Source organism: Mizuhopecten yessoensis, unplaced genomic scaffold, assembly GCF_002113885.1.
Source record: "Mizuhopecten yessoensis strain PY_sf001 unplaced genomic scaffold, ASM211388v2 scaffold6863, whole genome shotgun sequence".
Taxonomy (NCBI): Eukaryota; Metazoa; Mollusca; class Bivalvia; order Pectinida; family Pectinidae; genus Mizuhopecten; species Mizuhopecten yessoensis.
In genome coordinates, this window is record NW_018406762.1 from 648,605 (window position 1) to 669,078 (window position 20,474).

General features: G+C 37.5%; 1 long non-coding RNA gene across 1 annotated transcript; it reads left to right on the plus strand.

The window, feature by feature from the left end:
* The first annotated feature begins 350 nt into the window (after window positions 1-350).
* LOC110452783 lies at window positions 351-3,281 on the plus strand. Its single transcript, XR_002463224.1, has 2 exons — window positions 351-992; window positions 1,052-3,281. It is a non-coding gene; the product is annotated as an uncharacterized LOC110452783 (long non-coding RNA).
* The last annotated feature ends 17,193 nt before the right edge of the window (window positions 3,282-20,474 follow it).

Consider the following 20,474-nt stretch of genomic DNA (forward strand, 5'->3'; position numbering starts at 1 on the left):
GAGCTCACCAAAGTTTGCAAATGAAAATGACCTCAACCTACTTTAGAGGTCACAGAGGTCAACAACATTTTAATGGATTTGTTCTTGAGAACTAAAAGGAATGGATTCATAAGATTTGGCTGGTAGCTTTTTGGAATAGAGCTAACCAATTTGAGAAGGAAAATGACATTGACCTACTTACAAGATCACAGGGAAAAAAATGTCAAGCAACTTCTGAAGAAGAATCAAAAAGCATAGAATCTTGTAATAATATTTTGCTGGTAGTTTCAACAGATGGAGTCAACAAAGTTTGCGAGGGAAATATTTTTAGTGCAATATAATAATTAATGAGAATATTTTGCTATGACTGCTTAAATATTCAGGTGAGCGATACAGGACCTCTTGGGCCTCTTGTTTAAATTACAAATTATTTTTATATATTGGTAAAAAAGCATGCTTCCACAAGATCTTCCATTATTGTTAGGAAACCATTATACCTCACCTGGCAATTCATTTTGTCCTCCACCCGGGGATCTACCACTAAGCATATACATTATACATCATAATTCATATTTAATATTCTTGATCAAACAGCAATAAAAACTCCCGACAATATCATTCTTATGATAGGCGATAATCTACTGTCAACAAGCAAATGATTCCAAACTCAAGAGTTATGAAAAGTTTCATACACAGCGGGAACAATGTTGCTTTTATTTGAAACATTTCAGGATGTTTTCTGTAAATGTTTAGCATAGCTACTGTATTGCTCTAGGGATCATTGCGAGTTGTGAGATCCGCCAAGCCATTTTCTATAGACGGATGATATATATAGCCTGGGTTGTAAAAAGTTACGTAAACTACTGTGATTTAATGCTATTTGTTTGGCGAGATAAATAAATAAATATTAAGAATATTAATTTTATAAGAATAAATGAAACAAATGTTTATCAACTTTTATTTATCACACTTGTTGGCCAGGATGTATGTGAAGAAGCCCCCTATAGTAAGATGTCCCTGCCTCCCCTAGGAGTATCCCTTCTCAGAACAAAGAAGCCCCCTATAGTAAGAGGTCCCTGCCTCCCCTAGGAGTATCCCTTCTCAGAACAAAGAAAAAAGTTACATATCATTTTAACGTGTCTACGAGTGTGAACCAAAGATATTTTAGATTAGTAGTTAATTTAGCAACAAACAAAAGATAATACCATCAACTTATTCACCCCTGAAGACATATTTGAACTCTTCAAAGGTTGGAATAGTTCATTATGAAATAGCAGGGGTTAAAATATCATGGGTTAAATCAGTTAAGAATAAAAGTTTCATTGCCATTTTATTTGAAGGTTTTCTATACATTTTTCACTATTGTTACATTCTTATTTTAAACCTCATTTCATTTTTTTGCACTTTTTACCCTTAAACATGTGGACTTAGGGTGAAAAATATATTTGTGAACACTATAAAAGTGTTGTTTAACATTTTTTTAGGGGATTCTGATTTTTGCAATTTTTGTGGGAAACAATTTGAAAAAATAATGCATTCTTACCGTTACACATTTTGTCATGTCTACAGTCCACTTGACCTGAAATCTTAAAACACAGATCTCACAAAATTGATTCATCATTTTTTTTTAGCAAATCCAGAAAAATTTAGGGCTGCGAAAAAAACCCAAAAGGCTTAAAAGTTATCATCAGTGTAGGAATGTAAGAAGGCCAAAGGTTTACAGTGTGTTCGTCTTTCTCTCCGTGTTGAGGATGTAGTGAAAAACTGTTTTATTGTTTCCTATGAAAAATCAAAATTTTACAGGCCGCTATTTTAGGGGGCAGGATTATCCGTCCTGTCCCGTTCTGTCCTATTCTTTCATGATTCAGTGTCTTCATTCTACTACATTTCTTCACAAATTTTGACCAAACTTTATACAAAGGTCAAGTACGAAAATACCTGGAGTGAGTTCTTATTTCAGGGTTCAAAGGTTAAAAACAAGGTCACTGTTACTGTGGTTATTTATAGAAATTTGTCGATTATTTAGTGATTTCGCTCTAACAAGCTTCATGCAAAAGATTTAGTATGAGAATACCTCAAATGAGTTCCTACTTCAGGATGCCAAGGTCAAAGTGGTTATGTCAAGGTCACTATTACTTTTTATAGAAAGTGGCCAACAATGACTGATTTGCATTGGAACGGGAAGATTCATGTCAAAGTCATTCTCTAGTTTTATTATTATGACATAATTTGTCAAGAACTTTTTTAACTTCGTACTTATAAAAATGATCTGTTAACTCTACCTTACATTAAGAATTGAATTCCACATGATACTAAAACATCGACGGGTCATTTCATTGTGATTTCATTGAGATGGTGATTAAAACAATGATGAAAAGTATTTATATGGTGCTTTATGTGGAATAGGATGATTCGACCATTTTGAAATACTGTGTATATCTGTTATATTTCGCGGGGGTCTTAATTTAGCTATATTCCCGCTTTGACTTATATCCACAAATTCATGTTTCGAATTTTCGAAACTGTAAACCACTTTTACGGAACTTATCACAACATGTGACAGCTGGGCATGGAATGTAAAAACAACACTTACATATAAGTGGCCACAACATATTGATTGTGTACACAGTAGATGTTTACTTGATTACAGTTTACTCCTACAAAGGTACATACACATTTGATTTTCTTTCTAGTGAAGTCACTGACGGATGACGACCCTAGGGATCAGTGTTTTCAAACGGTTTACCTACACATATATTTCAAGGTTTAACCCTTAAATGATTACACTCAAAATACTTTGCACTTCACATGGGATTTGAGTGCACAGCCAAATTTAACGAATATGTACTGAATACGAAACTGCGAAATACTGACCCCGCGAATTACTGACCCCGCAAATTTAAGAGTGTTATACAGTAACCATACAAAAAAATAATAATAATTTGACAAAGATTTCAATAGCTCAGGTGTAAGTCATGTTATTTAGCAATATTAATAATGTGTACTTCACATTTTTTATTTCACAAGCTTTTTTTATTAGTACAGCTTTTCAAAATGACAATAATATATGAAAACTATTTGATGTACAAATCTTTCTGAAACAATTATTCTTGAATTTGTTAATTGAGAAAACCACTGGAGCTGAATTACTCTTAGATACTCCTCATCTTGGGGAAAACAGTTCTAAACATTCCCAACATTTAAGTTTAGAATAATAGCAAAGCCATATATCATGCACATTTCTGAAATGACTGTTATTTTTTATTTATCGATTCCAGGAAATAAATTCTTCATTTAGTTCATCACTGTGTCTTGGTTATTTGTATATTATCTGATTGTATTATTGTGTCTTGGTTATTTGTATATTATCTGATTGTATTATCATACAAGTTTGTAATGAAATAAGAGTGGTATGCAGACAAAACGACCTTGTACTGACAAAGACAAGGGCATCTTACAGAAAATAAGGACATTGTACAGAAAATAAGGACATTGTACAGAAAATAAGGACATTGTATAGAAAATAAGGTAATTGTACAGAAAATACGGAAATTGTACAGAAAATAAGGACATTGTATAGAAGATAAGGACATTGTACAGAAAATACGGTAATTGTACGGAAAATACGGAAATTGAACACAAAATAAGGACATTGTACAGAAAGTAAGGACATTGTACAGAAAATAACAACATTGTATAGAAAATAACGACATTGTACAGAAAATAAGGAAATTGTAAAGAAAATAATGACATTGTACAGAAAATAAGGACAATGCATAGAAAATAAGGACATTGTACAGAAAATACGGTAATTGTACGGAAAATACGGAAATTGAACACAAAATAAGGACATAGTACAGAAAATAACGACATTGTACAGAAAATAAGGAAATTGTAAAGAAAATAATGACATTGTACAGAAAATAAGGACATTGTATAGAAGATAAGGACATTGTACAGAAAATACGGTAATTGTACGGAAAATACGGAAATTGAACACAAAATAAGGACATTGTACAGAAAGTAAGGACATTGTACAGAAAATAAGGACAATGCATAGAAAATAAGGACATTGTACAGAAAGTAAGGACATTGTACAGAAAATAAGGACAATGCATAGAAAATAAGGACATTGTACAGTGATTGTATTATCATACAAGTTTGTAATGAAATAAGAGTGGTATGCAGACAAAACGACCTTGTACTGACAAAGACAAGGGCATCTTACAGAAAATAAGGCCATTGTACAGAAAATAAGGACATTATATAGAAAATAAGGTAATTGTACAGAAATAAGGACATTGTATAGAAAATAATGTAATTGTACAGAAAATACGGAAATTGAACAGAAAATAACGACATTGTACAGAAAATAAGGAAATTGTAAAGAAAATAAGGTAATTGTACAGAAAATACGGAAATTGTACAGAAAATAAGGACATTATATAGAAAATAAGGTAATTGTACAGAAAATACGGAAATTGAACACAAAATAAGGACATTGTACAGAAAATAAGAACATTGTACAGAAAATAAGGACAATGCATAGAAAATAAGGACATTGTACAGTGATTGTATTATCATACAAGTTTGTAATGAAATAAGAGTGGTATGCAGACAAAACGACCTTGGACTGACAAAGACAAGGGCATCTTACAGAAAATAAGGACATTGTACAGAAAGTAAGGACATTGTACAGAAAATAACGACATTCTACAGAAAATAAGGTAATTGTACATAAAATAAGGACATTGTATAGAAAATAATGTAATTGTACAGAAAATACGGAAATTGAACACAAAATAAGGACATTGTACAGAAAATAAGGTAATTGTACAGAAAATACGGAAATTGAACACAAAATAAGGACATTGTACAGAAAATAAGAACATTGTACAGAAAATAAGGACATTGTATAGAAAATAAGGACATTGTACAGAATATAAGAAATTGTACAGAAAATAAGGACATTGTATAGAAGATAAGGACATTGTACAGAAAATAAGAAATTGTACAGAAAATAAGGACATTGTACAGAAAATAAGGACAATGCATAGAAAATAAGGACATTGTACAGAAAATAAGAAATTGTACAGAAAATAAGGACATTGTACAGAAAATAAGGACAATGCATAGAAAATAAGGACATTGTACAGAAAATAAGAAATTGTACAGAAAATAAGGACATTGTACAGAAAATAAGGACAATGCATAGAAAATAAGGACATTGTACAGAAAATAAGAAATTGTACAGAAAATAAGGACATTGTACAGAAAATAAGGACAATGCATAGAAAATAAGGACATTGTACAGAAAATAAGAAATTGTACAGAAAATAAGGACATTGTACAGAAAATAAGGACAATGCATAGAAAATAAGGACATTGTACAGAAAATAAGAAATTGTACAGAAAATGGGGACATTGTATAGAAAAAAAGGACATTGTAAAGAAAATAAGGAAATAGTACAGAAAATAAGGAAATTACAGAAATAAAGGACATTGTATAGAATATAAGGACATTGTACAGAAAATAAGAAATTGTACAGAAAATAGGGACATCGTATAGAAAATAAGGAAATTGTACAGAAAATAAGGACAATGCACAGAATATAAGGAAATTGTACAGAAAATAAGGAAATTGTACAGAAAGTAAGGACATTGTACAGAATATAAGTACACGAGGCCAAAACCTTTTTTTGTAAATAGTACGGGAATATTCCTTCAAACAGAGAACTCCCGACATGTGAAACAGAGTTTCACCGAATCTGTAGTGAACGCAATGCCGACATGTGAAACAGAGTTTCACCGAATCTGTAGTGAACGCAATGCAATGACAGTTTTAACAGTTTTGTTATAAAGATTGTTTTAAAGTAACTGTTTATGTATGAACTATAAAACTACAATTATAATTATGTGCCTTTATATTATGACCTGATTGTCAAAGAATTGTAAGTGACGTACAATTAATGAAGTTCGTTGCTCCCTAGAATTCTGTGTTGTTTGCAATTTTGCTATTTATTTATTCTTAAATCTTATGAGGGAAAATATATGATCTACTGACACTAATCGTTTTCGTACAATAAAACAGCAGACTGCCCTTTCTAAGAAAAATCCTAGTCAGCCGCAGGGAAAATATTGTTATATTGAATATGCCAGCGTAATGTGGAAATGTACCTGTCGTGTAATAGGGGCAGTTGTCCTAATCATAATTTCTAATGACTGAGATTGGTGGTACTTAAGTGGGGTTTTTTTTCCAGCAAAACATACAAAGATATAATTTTTTAATTCATTTATTGATCAGTCTTTTACAAGATATCATAAATTATAATTAATTGTTGTCTGCAAATATCCCGTTGATACGATAATGTACAACAAAAAAGCTGGCCTTAATAAATTGCTGTGAGACGTTTTCGGCCAGAGTTTCCTTACTTCCTATCGACTGCAATTAACACTGGGCAGAATGAAAATCAATTTCTAATCAAAAACACTTCTGTGAAAATATGGCGGTTTACTGTACATGTGTTACATAAGCTATAGCCGTAAAGATGTAAGATGAATTATTTAAGTTTTTACAAAAAGGATACAGTTTATTCTGTCAACATTTACTCTATACGTGCTGATGCATGACAGCAAATTTAAACACGTGATTGCGTAACACAGAATCAACTAGCGTGATACCGCGGAACTGTTTAGACATGAGTGTTTTATTTTTAGTTTAAACGTATTTTATTGTCATAAATATACATACAGCAAAGGGGATTGGGCACACGTTACATGAACATTATCGACGCCCTTTCTACAGTGATAGACGGCTAAGTGTAACATAATATCAAAATATAAAGTTATAGTGTGAAAAACAAAGAGACAGACAAGCAAGCAACACTCATGACGTCGGACAGACAGACAGATAGACATACAGACATGGGCAGACGGACGGAAAGACAGGCAGACATGAACAGACAGATAGACAAATTAAATACAATCGTATTTAGGTAAAAAAAACAGCGGGGAGGGGGTGTATGATACCGATTGAAGTAAAACAAAGTGTTAATAAGTAATAAGTTTTAATTAAACCATCTTGTGTTTACGATATATAGTTTGGCATGCAAGAGTATTTCCACATTCTCCTGATCGTTCAATATTTCACTTCCACAGAGAAGCCTAGCTAAACTCAGTGGAAGAAATGCTATACAATTTTGAAAAAGACTCTATATTTACTATATTTGTTACAAATGAAGAAATAGTGGAAAGCNTTAACAGTTAAAGTATGGGTATGAGGGATATAGCAAGTTTATGATCCCCCGAGGCCAGGACTATTTCCCGAGGCGAAGCCGAGGGAAATAGTCCTGGACGAGGGGGATCATAAACTTGCTATATCCCGAAATACCCATACTTCAACTGTTTTATTATACCGATACAAACACTCCCTTACAATATTCTAAATATTATTAGACAACAAATTTTCCATGTCCGCGATATCCAAACCCTTTTCAGTGAGGTAGCTAGAGACCAAAGTAACGGATGCCTGTACTGTTTTTTTTTGTGTTCCAACTGTCTTTTGCCTCCAATATGTCCAACAAAACGCTCTTGTCCAACACAGAAAACCTGGGGGTCGCCATTTCTGTTGTCGTCTGTCAACAACATTTCGAGGTAAAGGTCGGTCCAGAAAGTACCGGCTCCGCTGGCCGGAAATAGCCGACGTAATTCGATTGCGCGGATTGGTCAATATTCGGTCAGGCCCGCCCACGACGTCACTCAATTTCCTCCATTTTCCGAGGGAAATAGTTTCAAAACTATCGCACCCCTCCAGACGAACTATTTCCCTGGCATGCAGTTAGAGGGGAAATAGCTTGTTTATGTGATTACTTTTGTATAGTGTAAAATAAGTAGAGGTATAATAATAAATATTATGATTTTTGGGCACACTTACCTTGCAGAAGACGACTGTTCCTTGCTAATAAAATTGTTCTGGTGATCGTTTGTACAGGAGAAACAAACGATCTTTAGGCTGTCCAAAAGTTCTCACTGAACAGGCTACATGTGGCTACATAGATTCCGGGTAGTCGGTGGCGCAGTGGCTAACGCATGCACTCGCCTTTCACCAAGGCAAACGGGGTTCGATTCCCTGATCTGACGTGAAAATGTATCGGATCACCTGCCCGACCACGTTGGTTTTTCTCCGGGTAGACTAGACTCTTAATACAAGATTGGTTAAAGTATAAGACATAATTGTTACATAATTGTTGTAATTTAAAAGAAGTTTTATCTATACATAGGCTGCAGTTACATGGTATTTAAAACGTCTTGACGTAAAATATCAGCATGCAAGATATGGGTGGAGGCAACGAACAAGCCTAATAAAATACCTTGCTTCACATGAAAGGGACATAACTCGTGTTGTATTATAGTATCTGTCGCGCCTCTCCTTCTGTGAAAGCGGTAAACGCCAATGTAAACAATTCGGCTTCTAATGTGTCTAGGTCAACTTTTAAATGGGGTTCGGTTGGGTCAAATACACTTTAAAACTATTGTCAAACATGTTAGCACGTACGTGAGCTGCTGTTCTACACGTGCGTAAATGATGTAGATATGTGCAATTTTTTGCATTTTTACTGTGCATCGATTGTTGTACAATTCCCAGCAACGTGCTGTGTGTGCAAAGAGCGAACAAACTTTCTGTCTAGCTGCAGTGAACACACAACGTCTGGCTGTGTATGTCAACTTGTAGGTATCTGTACCATCGAGTTTACATCGGCTTAGCTCGCAATGTAACTAGAGTGGTCAAAGTAGCTGGTGGTGGGCGGCGAGGAAGCCTCCGTAAAACATATACTGATAGGCTAGCTTGTGTATGTATCGCGAATCGCCAACGTATCTCGATCTATGGTCGATAAGATTGAAATAGAGGGGGTGAATTTTGAAGGACGAATATGAAAGAGAAACGGGATTTCATATATATCATCATCATCACTTATTTCAATAAGGGTGATTTCCCTTGCGGCCCCAGCTATTCTGTTTTTGTTTTGTTTATACCGGTCACGACATCAACTTGTCGCGTTAATGACGTTAATCACTTTTTAATACCACCGAAACAACGAGTTGACAAGAGGTTCAATGTACCTGTATAGTTTACACGAACAATCATTTTCCCGGTTGGCTTCAGAAAGGAAAACTTGTATGCGTTAAAGATGGAGCTTTCTAAACACGAAGAGGTGTACGTCTGTCAAGGTCGAATGCTCAGAAGCCCTGTTAGCTTAATATATTGTTGAAACATTTAAATTCGGAATATACTCATGCCTAAAATATCTTATGCCACTTCACGTGCATTTGTAGATTTAGTCATTTGCTCCACTTTTTTAAACTAGAATTAGCATATATGTGTCACCCCTGCCTATGATATGAGGTGAACCGACCCGTTAGCTCGTTCTGCCAACAACATATTTCACGTTCCAAGCAAAGACTGTCAACAATGAATAAGTTTGAATATGTTACACATCCGCTTTCTGTCAGTGTGGATGGTATCTCTTAACATATCATAAAAAACGTCTATAGGTCGTCATGGCGTATGTGTCGTATTACTAGTCGTTCGATATGGTATCCCGCCCCTCACACCAACTGACCGAGTTGTCAGTTGTGATTGACAGGGAAACTGACCCAGCTGGTAGAAACAGACTGTGGTAGACAAAGTCGTTGGTAACGAGGATTGCTGTGGTAGTCGGTGGTAACGAGGGTTGCTGTTGTAGTCGTTGGTAACGAGGATTGCTGTGTAGACACAGACGGTGGTAACGTGGGTTGATGTTGTAGACAGAGTCAGTGGTAACGAGGGTTGCTGTGGTAGATAGTCGGTGGTATCGAGGGTGGCTGTGGTAGACAGTCGGTGGTAAGAGGGTTGCTGTGGTAGACAGTCGGTGGTAACGAGGGTTGCTGTGGTAGACAGTCAGTGGTACCGAGGGTTGCTGTGGCAGACAGTCGGTGGTAACGAGGGTGGTTGTGGTAGACAGTCGGTGGTAATGAGGTTTGCTGTGGTAGACAGTCGGTGGTAACGAGGGTGCAGGCTGTGGTAGACAGTCGGTGTTAACGAGGTTTGCTGTGGTAGATAGTCGGTGGTAACGAGGGTGACTGTGGTAGATAGTCGGTGGTAACGAGGGTGTCTGTGGCAGTCAGTATTACATAGGTTTTTTTCAGTCAAATCAGATGAGTTATGTCTGCATCATTATCACAAAACATAAGCTAACTGCTTTGATTCTCGATATGACGTGTTCAACATAAAAATTTTGTCGACGGTGGTTGGCATGTGTATCCATTTACTCCTACTCACTGTAAACAGATATTGACATAGTTGACCCTCTCTTGTTAGACAATGTCGACTTACAGTTTTATTTGCGTAAGCCAATCCAATCAAAATTCAAGCGTCAAATTACTCGCTATAGACTGTCCTCTCACAGTTTAAATATTGAGGTCGGGAGGCGGAATAATATAAACCGTCATAATCGACTGTGTACTAGATGTAATTTAGGCGACATTGAAGATAAGTTTCATTTTATTCTCAAATGTCCATTTTATGAAAATCTAAGGTTAAAGTACATAAAGAAATATTATCGTTTAAGTCCGAGTGTGTTTAAGCTAACTCAACTATTAAGTACCAATAATGTAAAGGAACTTTTTAATCTTGGAAAATATTTACATTTTGCAACAAGTGTACGTAAAGAGTCACTCTCCTCTTAACATATGTCCATATGTTATTCTGTATTGTATTGTATAACATGTTGTACTTATCTTGTAATATATGTATTATACCCATCAGTCAGGTGACTCGAGGTTAATAAAAATAATCTCTTACACACATTCAAACGTGCCAAACATTTTAATCAATATTTTGTTCAAATTAAAGCTGCCGTTATTTCCATGTCAAGAAAATACAAGTGTTTGACCATGTTGTAATTGCCAGGTGATTTTGAAAAACAGAATCACGTGAACCTCATATCTAATCAAATTTCTAGATCAGTATACAGATGTGTTATGATATGAACTTTCAAAGACGAGTTTTACAATGAGCTATCGGGGTTACCCCCTTGTTACCATTCCGTTACATGTGACCTGGCTATTTGGATAGCTTTATATATTACAATCTATGACATTCGTTATATAGAAGGATTATTGGGGTTACCTCCCCTTGTTACCATTCCTTTAACGTGGTTATTTTGATAGCTTNGGGGGGGGGGGGGGGCCGAGAATTTTTTCTCAATAGTTAACGGTGTGTTGCGAAAGGCAGCAGCCCGAGCGCGTATCGCGAGGAGGGGGAGGGTACAGACCCCCTCCCCGTAAGGGGGTGTTGGGGGATCTCCCCCCCCTCCCCCCCCCAAAAAAAAGTGTTTTCTAGAACGTCTCAGAAGCGATTTCCTGTGTTCTGAGGGTTGTTTTTATGTTTAATTAACAAGAAGAAAAAAACATATTTTAAGACAACGACTTTTTTTGTGTACTGGAAAGAAAATTAAAGTTTCGGTTCAAATTCTCTATCAACAGCGTGTTTTAGAAGTCAGATGGTATTATTATAGGGGCAACCTGGTACAAATGTATGAATCCACAGGGGGCTTGTTCATAGATACCTAATTTGGCGTCCCACCCGCAAGGGGGATACGAGAGGTCGACCGTTAAAAAATAAATGTAGGGACGAACAATATCTAGTCTTCATACATTGTACCTACAGTACAGTAATTCATGTAATAGTTTGTCATACAAAAGAACAAATAACACCATAACATCGTTGCTGTTTAATTAATGAGTTACTCATGGCATCACTAAGTTGCTAAACAAACGGATAGGTTCAAATCAGTGCGACACCCAAGGCCACTAGCTATATAGTCTCGCGTTTTATAATTGTTGGCTAATTCACAAGTGTAGATAATGATATATCTGAAATGTCCACGCTGATTAACTCATGTAAGGGCGTGCATATTACCAACAGTGGTACATTTGCTAATCTATCTGGTTAAAATGGTGCAACTTAGGAGGCACATATGCGTCACCTTTAAATTTAATTCAAAATTATCATACTTGTAAGTACAGCATATCATCTCATTCTGGTACGTACAACTTATTACTACAATTTACTTACACAATAGTATGCTATGTGAAGATACTTTCTTGTACGTACACGATGGTAAGCTATAAGTACCGCAATGAGATATTATGTTGTACATACAAGATAGTTAAACAGTTCCATCAATATATATATAATACCAAAATAATTGAATGGATATGTTTAGTCGATTATACATAATATTGTCAGCCGAAAAAAACCTTTATCGTTCTTGTATAATGATATGATTAATATCGCCCGGGCGGTTAGGAAAGTTACAATAAAAAGTATTAATTTTCAGATCATCTATAACGAGCGGTCAATAATATAATTATGCAACTTATGCTAGTATATTTCCGCCGAGCGTTGCAAGCTGCAACTTGGGGTTTTGCGGAGGTGGTAAAATAAAAAACACACTTTAGGGTCAAGATACAAAGTAGACGAACGTAGCGATGCCAACAAATATTGTTTTAATAAAGAAAATATAGTAAAAATATCAGATAACGGAAACCCACAATATTTGCTAGGATGGCGTATGGGATGTGTGGGGCGTAGCCCCAGATTTTTTTTATACAAGCTCCGTGCATTATTTGATGCATTTTAACATGTTAATCTGTTCCCATTCCCGGCCGATCAGACCATTTCGGGCCGGCCCGGAAAAGGTCAGTCCGCCGCCAAAAAAACGGGGGTGGTGGGGTCCTAACTCCGCGCCTGCTTTTTGATGTTTCAATCGAATGACATTCATTATATACTAGGCTTTATCCGGGGGTTACCTTCCCCTTGCTACCAACCCGTTGACATAGCTAACATATATATATTGTTCCCCGTATATACAGTAACTTCTCCTTGTTTTCGTTTTGGATCTAACTGTAGCACACTTCCGTTGACCAGCAGGTTGCGTATTCGGTTAGAGCGATAGTACAAAAATGTGACATCCAGGGTTCGAACAGAATACTGGTATTGATTTCATCTTTAATATTTTTGCCGAGAAGTTCCAAAGTGTATCCCTTTTCAGAAATGATTTATCAAAGCTGGAACCATTCTGCAACTAAAACAGTTTCCACTGTGATGTTCCAGATTCTGGTAGTTACATAGAACATCAATGAGGGAACCCACAGCTAGGCAATATGGTAGGTCGCCGCGTAGTGGGATTTCGGAAGGGAATGTTCTCGTCCCATTGGGAAAGAAAGGGCTGCATGGTCCCCACACCATAATATCCCGGATCAGGTGCGGATAACACCACTGGATATGTGTGGTGCTACATTATGAGGCTTTACAGATATAGGAAAGATATTTTTCTCCTCAAATCATTTTTCCTTCTGGAATAATGATTATTTTTAAAATATTTAAAAAAACAACAACTGATTGTCAGACCAGTGACTTGAAAAGTTCTTTACAATCAACTATACGTGTATTTGAATAAGTTAATCAAACCAATATACAATTAAGCAAGAGCAATGCTATTTTTTGCTTTTTCGAGAAATGTCAACCAGAGTGGTACAAGTTACTAATAAGGTAAGATATTTCAAGCTTTACCAATTGGAGCAAGATCAACCTGTTTTTGTGGATGGAACACATGCAGATATATTTGTATACGTAAATACTACTAATTATACGCAGATTATGTGTGACCCAGCTTATAAGCAAACTTTTAATTAACTGGGTTTGCAATACGTGCTCTAGCTGTCAGGACGAACAGAGAAACGTAAATTTTATTTCCTGATGTAAGAGTAGGAAAGACGAGTGGGTCAAGCGAGGCGCTGAACTGATGTTATTCTGACGTTAGAGTGCTTAATCTTCCACGCCGAGTGAATCGAGGACAACTTTTTCCGATTTTGTGATACAGATTTCTGCTTGACAAACAATCCTCAGGACCCGCCCACGAGTATACTGCCACCTGTCGCCTAACGCACTCTCCATTCTACGCGTGTGTCGCTCGTCTCGCGCAGTGCGTCTGTTATCCATGGCTATACACGCGTATATCATACAGGCTGTTCAAACTGCTTGGCAAGATCACCACACAAGGACGCTCGGTGATGTTAACCTGAATCTAGGTCATACTTTACAGAGCGGTTGTTCTTTTGTTAGCGCCACCGCGTGGGATTGTTGTTACCCCAAAGTAACGAGTATGTGCCCTCAACCCGAACCTGATTTCAACTCCTTCCCAAGGGCAGCGCTTACCACAGACGTGTAACACATGTACGTCCATCTCTCGCATCACTATAGCTAGTGGCTTCATGTTTATATATAGCACACACGTGTTATACACATACACATCTCTCACACCACCGTAGCTAGTGGCTTCATGTTTATATATAGCTTACACGTGTAATACACATACACATCTCTCACACCACCGTAGCTAGTGGCTTCACGTTTATATATAGCAGACACGTGTAATACACATACACATCTCTCACACCACCGTATCTAGTGGCTTCATGTTTATATATAGCTTACACGTGTAATACACATACACATCTCTCACACCTCCGTAGCTAGTGGCTTCACGTTTATATATAGCAGACACGTGTAATACACATACACATCTCTCACACCCCCGTAGCTAGTGACTTCATGTTTATATATAGCACACACGTGTAATACTCATACACATCTCTCACACCACCGTAGCTAGTGGATTCATGTTTATATATAGCTTACACGTGTAATACCCATACCCATCTCTCACACCACCGTAGCTAGTGGCTTCACGTTTCTATATAGCACACACGTGTAATACACATACACATTTCTCACACCACCGTAGCTAGTGGCTTCATGTTTATATATACCACACCCGTGTAATACACATACACATCTCTCCCACCACCGTAGCTAGTGGCTTCATGTTTATATATAGCACACACGTGTTATACACATACACATCTCTCACACCACCGTAGCTAGGTGCTTCATGTTTATATATAGCTTACACGTGTAATACACATACACATCTCTCCCACCACCGTAGCTAGTGGCTTCATGTTTATATATAGCACACACGTGTAATACACATAGACATACACATCTCTCCCACCACTATAGCTAGTGGCTACATGCATATATATGTATATATATAATGTGTAACTAAACATGCACATCTCGCACACCACTATATCTATAATGGCTAAATGTTTATATATAGCACACACGTGTAATACACATACACATATCTCACTCCACTTTAGCTAGTGGCTTCATGTTTATATATAGCACACACGTGTAATACACATAGACAGACACATCTCTCACACAAATCCCCTGTAGTGTTAGCATGTGCCGATCGACACTTGTGTAAAACACATTCACGTGTAATTGCTGTGATAATGTCTGGGAATCAACCCGTTAATGACATCATCAAGGGTGTAACGCTTAATACACTACACAGGTGTAATATTCCCACCCCTACCCCGTCATGTAAGTGGTCATACTGCACACGTGTAATACCTAGCGATGATGAACCACAAACATGAAATACGCGTACAAACACAAACATCTTTTAGCGTACTCCCACCCCACGTGGTTACATGTGTAATACACACACGCAAACACTCACGCGTCATACATGACTTCGGTAGCGGATCTGTCCCCAAGATTATGTAAATACACTCGCGTGTCGTTATAATTACGGTTTAGTACATACGTAGACTATGTGTAATATATATCAGTGCCTCATTGTGATGGACTACGTTCGATGGTCCGACCAGTATCGGCTACTGGGCTTACTATACCTCTTTATAAGTCACATATGTTACACGATGTAAGGACCAATGGGTGTGACATTACGCCACACGAGTTCGGTTGTTGTTACTGCAATGGGAGGAAGGCCTTGACAGTGTTGGTGTGGAAGTTTTAGTGGCGTGTTGCAGGGTACAGTCAAACTACGTATATCCGTGGTATTTTGATCATTCTGTAGAAATGTACGTGTTAAAAGAGATTAAAATCAGCACCCGCGATGTAAATGACACCCTAGGATTGTGTAGGTATTATATAGTACCTCAAGATATGGGATGCCGTTTTTATCGAGTGTTGATTTGTATCCACAGGGACTTTAGAATTTTTCACATGCCACCAAAAGTATGGTACATCCATGTACAATCATAAGGGGGTGGGGGTATTTAAACACTAAACACCGCAATTTAGGTCCGAATATAGCTGTAACAAATGCTCAGGTCCCTGTGCTAGAAGAAATAGAGAAATGTATCTCGGACTTGAGCAAGACTATAACTCGCATGATCTATACACATGGTCAATGTGCTCATAGCAAACTTTTACACGTACATGCTTTAAACTTGAGGCAGATTCAAGTTTTTTTTTTTTTTCTCGATTACAACAGAGTGGGCCGGTTGTTTAAATCACTTATGTTCAAATTTAAGCGTCGTTCCCACCAGCGCGGTCTCAAAATACGACATCTATTAACAAGTGCTTGTAGAACTATGAATATCACCGTGGTATATTGTCTTTGCCTAGGTCCCAGTGGTACTCAGCTCCATTACCGTGATGTGTTTTACCCGAAAGGTTTGTGTGGTATTTGTCATGTTACCGCGGTCTTTAACAATAGTGATGGACCGTTGCTTGCGAATCTTTAGGCTGAAATGTGCCGATGAACGCAGTACCGCCATTTAGCTTCCTTGTCCTGACGTCCGACGTTAGAGAATGTTTTCACATCCGTGGACGCATGCATTGTATGGTCTAAGTTAATAAAGATGCGTTCGTCTTTGATGACGTAAGAGGATATTGAGGCATTTTCCGGACAACCGTGTTTGCATGTCGTAGGCCTTATCGGGTAGTTTGTTCTGCATATATAGCAACATGAACTACGTGTTTACACGTCATTATCTTGGTTTAAGTGCTGTTACCTTATTATGTACAGAAGGCTAGTAAGAGCTAGATGTTTACATCAATGGAACGGTTTACGACTCACGACACGAGCCAACAACATACGGATTGTTTTACGTGGTATACATTTTCAAATTACCCGACTACTAACGATGAGTATACATGCACACACACACACGCTTGTTTCGCGGTACACACGTGCACACTTCAAAATTACACACACTTGCACTTAACGTTCATATTACAGTGACGTTTACAATCTTTACAAATTCATTAAAAACAATCTAAAGTTTACTCGCAAATTCTAAGTAATGCACATAATCGATCATTTTAATGTTAAAGTATTACATGTTCAGTAAGGGTCCGTTCGTTATATAATGTTAAAGTATTACATGTTCAGTAAGAGTCCATTCGTTAGTCCAACATCTTAAAGTATATATATAGGAACTACAAAAGATCACCCGAAGGAGAGAAACACTTCAATATTTGTAAATATTGAGGTACTTCTCAAAACTAGATTTTTAAAATTTCTGCTAACGACTGGTAAGCTAACCAGTCTTTGTGCAGCTGGATCCTAAATGACATTTCTATTGCTTGTTTGTGTACAAAATGTATTATAACGTGATTCTGTTTGTTTGGGGTTTAACGACCTCGCAATAGCGATATACAATGTATATCAATACACTCGTGTTCAATTCCACTGTCACCCTATTTCAAAATAACAATCATTCCAGATATTTACCCGTTACTGTTTTCTTTAATCAAAGGATAATTATTAAATCGTTTTGGGCGCGCAAATTGACCTTTTAAATATCGAGTTTATGTTTTCTGTTCTTTAGGTAGTGTCACATAATTATGGTTATTGACAATTTCCTTCTTCGTTTAAAATAGATTCCCTGAATTAAACAATTTGTATTGGGAGAGTGTGTTATAAACATGTTCGCTTACCAAGGTTAACGACCAATATATATATATATATATCTCAGCGAAGCTATGTTGTAATTACATTGTACATGTAGGTGACATTTGCATTGAAAAAAGGAGAGTAGTTTTAGTTTTAGTAATTATCATTGGGGCTCTTTCCGTTTGCATGTATTTATCGAGAAATACGTTTTCACGAATTAACCATTAGGATGCTCAGATTGGTCATCAAATGTGAGGGATCTGTTTATTTAAGACCCCGTCACGAATTTGTGTGTGATATATAAACGTAAGTTGTTTGTTAAGCTCTTCAACAGCTAAGGTCACGTGACAACGGTTATAAGTATAATTTACACATTAATCGGTTTATTAGCCTTTATAATGTATTAACATTGTGATCCCGGTTTGTACGGTAACATAGTGATGCATGACCACGTGTGTGTCACATGTTTATTGAGCGTAGCACGTTATCTGGTGACCGTAACACGAGGGATGGTTACGCGCCACAAGTTCGATCGGTGGCTATAACTACCACAGTTTATAGCTAAATTGTCAAAACGGAGGGTCACGTGTTCGATGACCGTTATGTCAAGAACTTTAACGAATGGTCACGCACGTGTGTATGTACGTATACGTGATACATGTTCGGTGACCGTTGCACGGTTTATGGATGGTCAGTACGTGTGTCACAGATGTCCGGTGACCGAGCATAAACGATAGACAAAAAACGTGTATGTGTACAACGGATGGTAAAAATTGTCACATGTGACAGAAGCACGGTTCATGAATGTTCGCGTGTGTGTCACATGCCCGCAGTGACCGTAGTACGATCATTGATGACCACGTGTCAAATGTATGGTATCAGCGTAACACATGTGTCACATGACTGGTAACCATAGCACGGATATAGATGACCTCGTATCACACTGACTGGTAACCATAGCACGGATATATATGACCACGTATCACACTGACTGGTAACCATAACACGGATATGAATGACCACGTATCACAATAACTGGTAACCATAGCATGGATATGGATGATCGCGTATCACAATGACTGGTAACCATAGCACGGATATAGATGACCACGTGTCACATGACTGGTAACCATAGCGAGGATATAGGTGACCACGTATCACACTGACTGGTAACCATAGCACGGATATGTATGACCACGTGTCACATGACTGATAACCATAACACGGATATGGAGTACCACGTGTCACATGACTGATAACCATAGCACGGATATGGATGACCACGTGTCACATGACTGATAACCATAGCACGGATATGGATGACTTGTATCACATGACTGATAACCATAGCACGGATATAGGTGACCACGTATCACACTGACTGGTAACCATAGCACGGATATGGATTACCACGTGTCACATGACTGATAACCATAGCACGGATATGGATGACCTCGTATCACACTGACTGGTAACCATAGCACGGATATAGCTGACCACGTGTCACATGACTGGTAACCATAACACGGATATGAATGACCACTTATCACACTGACTGATAACCATAGCACGGATATGGATTACCACGTGTCACATGACTGATAACCATAGCACGGATATGGATGATCGCGTATCACAATGACTGGTAACCATAGCACGGATATGTATGACCACGTGTCACATGACTGGTAACCATAGCACGGATATGAATGACCACTTATCACACTGACTGGTAACCATAGCACGGATATAGATGACCACGTGTCACATGACTGGTAACCATAACACGGATATAGGTGACCACGTATCACACTGACTGGTAACCATAGCACTGATATGGATTACCACGTGTCACATGACTGATAACCATAGCACGGATATGGATGGCTGAATGCATTATAATACCAAATGTTTGGTCACTGACGCCAAACTGAATGGCTATTTAATTAAAGTCGGTAAATGGAGACATGCAATTGTGGTTTCAAAGATAGGAAGCAACACTACCGCCGCCCCCCCCCCCCCCCCCCCCCCTCCTTAATCTACGTTTATCGATAGGAAGCTTTTGTTGTGCATAAAGTATTTAGTAAAATGCTGAAATACCGGACACACTTCACTGTTGTCATTCCGTCGATATTTCACAATAGCCTACTGCTATAGCTTGTCGATCACCCATGACTGAACATGTACAGGTCATGGATGTATCCGTCCTAGCTTACATATATCATGTATATATTATCAGAGTGTGACATTGAGCTAACAGATGTGATGTAAAGAGATATATTGACATAGTTCAGTCCGTGTCATTATATAGAAACAGGACATCAATAACATCCCCCCCGTCCCCCACCCCCCAAAGAACCTCAGTCAATATAAATAGAGCGAAAGTCGGTCAAGTTAAAGTCTGTTTCTGAAAAGTCAATCATCTAGAGCCTGAGGTTACTGCTGGCAGAATTAATTACAATGAAAGGGTCGGGAAAACGTCAGATCTAGAATAGGTTCGACAACAATTCGATTGTGATCCAAGTAAATAACACAGCCTAGTCAATATACGTATAGCTTATACCTATACACGTATAGCTTATACTTATACACGTATAGCTTATACCTATACACGTATAGCTTATACTTATACACGTATAGCTTATACTTATACACGTATAGCTTATACCT